This window comes from Triticum dicoccoides, chromosome 3B, assembly GCF_002162155.2.
Source record: "Triticum dicoccoides isolate Atlit2015 ecotype Zavitan chromosome 3B, WEW_v2.0, whole genome shotgun sequence".
Classification (NCBI taxonomy): Eukaryota; Viridiplantae; Streptophyta; class Magnoliopsida; order Poales; family Poaceae; genus Triticum; species Triticum dicoccoides.
In genome coordinates, this window is record NC_041385.1 from 798,131,495 (window position 1) to 798,133,509 (window position 2,015).

Genomic DNA, 2,015 nt, shown 5'->3' on the forward strand with positions numbered 1-2,015 from the left:
GAGTATGTGAGAATATGGCCATCTTTATTTCTTTCTGTAAGCTTTATCTTCAGTGCCCTGTAATCACCAAAAGGCAATATCAGAAATTATCTGGTAGGCTAATAATATCAGAAAGCTTGGCAGCAACTGCACATACCTGCAGTGTTCGGTCTTCCAGGCCTTCTTGTTGTCGCCGATACTGCACGAACATTAAGTAACAATATGATCAACCATGCGATTCTTGTTATCCTACTTGTTGTAGCCTTCTTGTTGTCCAGAAGATATGCAGACCATCCACCATGAGATAGTAATTTTACGATCTCAATGTACGTGTTGGCAATCCTGGAAGGAAAGAAAACAAGAGTTTTCCACCTTCGAGATAGCATCATTAACAGCTTTCACAGGATCCTGAAGCCAATTACGCATTCTATTAGTATCAACAACATGAAACCATGAACTACAAGATAATATCCAGCATATGACAACAAGATTGTAATGCATAGTCAGAAACTTAAGCAAACAGTTTGGACAGTCTACAAATGATAATAAGATTGAGAAGCCCAGTCAGAAATTTAAGCAAACAGCTTGTACAGTCAACAAATGACAACAGGACTGAAAAGCACAGTCAGAAACTTAAGAAAATAGCTTGGACAGTCCATAAATAACAATAGGATTGAAAAACATGATAATAATTAAATGTCGGGTCAGAAAATAATCCTCATCATCTGAGAAACCAAGCCAAGCAGAGCCAATTCTATTTCACTTCTTTTCTTTCTTTTTTTTGGCAGAATTCTAGTTACGAGACGAGCAACGTCAAGAACCCACGCAAAACAAAAACTGAATACGACCACACTAATATGACAATGCTAAACCATCCAGGATGCTGTGAGCAGTGTCAGTGCTATTTAATACTATTTGATCAATCCGAGCCCCGGTGACATTTCATATGTAGTACCAGTTGGAGTGTCGTGGAAGAGCTCCATGTCCGCGGTGAACCACTGCAGCTCCTTGAAGCCGAGAGGCGAGTCCTTGTGCAGCTGCAAATTAACACGATTATACCATGAGAACAAGATCGAGACAGAACACTAAGCAAGGCAAGCACAGAGCACAGAGCACAGAGCACAGAGATCATCGTATCGTCGGTGGAGTTGGATTGCTACCTTGTCGCTGGACTCGTAGTCCGAGAACTGCAGGAGCTCGTCGACGCCCTAGTCCTGCCGCAGGAACTGCGGCGGCGATGGGACGTGCTACGCGCCGGGGCGGTGGCTGGAGCTCCCAGGAGGCCTTGGGCGGGGCGTGGTGGTCGGCGTCGTGGCTGGCGCCATGGTCCCCGGCGGTGCAGGCGGAGACGGGGCCGAGGCCGACACGGATGCCGGTGGCGAGGTAGCGCTGGTGGTTCCCGGAGAGCGTGCCGGGGACGTGGATGGGCTCGTCGCAGTCGCGGCAGAAGAGTGCCCTGTCCTCGACGCAGAAGATGAAGGTGGCCTTCTCCTGGCAGATGTTGCAGCGCGGGAGCTTGGCGCCGAGCGGGAGCCTCTGGTGCTTGCTGGCAAGCTTGTTGGTGGCGTGGATGTCCACGTCGCAGCCCACGCACAGCGCCGCCTCGTCCGCGCAACACACCACCGTGGCTGCCGCGACGCCGCACTGAGTCACACTGGATCTTCATGCGTCCGCTTTCTTTCTCTCTCGCTGGCCGGAGAAGGCTTTGCTAGGGTGAGCCGGAGAAGAGATAAGGCTGCTGCGAGGAAGAAGGGAAGGTGAGAGTGGCGAGGAGGAGAGGGATCCAGAAGCAGGCGGGCGCGAGTGGTGCATATAAGCGCAGGGGCGAGCACGCAACCGCACCGAGCGAGGCGGGGACGGCGTCGCTCGCGCGCGTGCTCCGATGCGGCGGCGGCGGTGGAGCAGAGAGCCCCGCGAGCGAGGGAGGCAGAGGAGCATCGGAGGAGGACCTCGGGCTTCTCTTCTGTCGTGCGCGTGCGTGGAGTGGCGGCGATGCGAGAGCCCCGCGGGCCGCGAGAGACGAGGGGAGAGTGAGG

At 52.9% G+C, this 2,015-nt stretch overlaps 1 pseudogene; it reads right to left on the reverse strand.

The window, feature by feature from the left end:
* Window positions 1-367: 367 nt before the first annotated feature.
* On the reverse strand, window positions 368-1,645 carry LOC119280078 (annotated as a pseudogene).
* Between the last annotated feature and the right edge of the window lie 370 nt (window positions 1,646-2,015).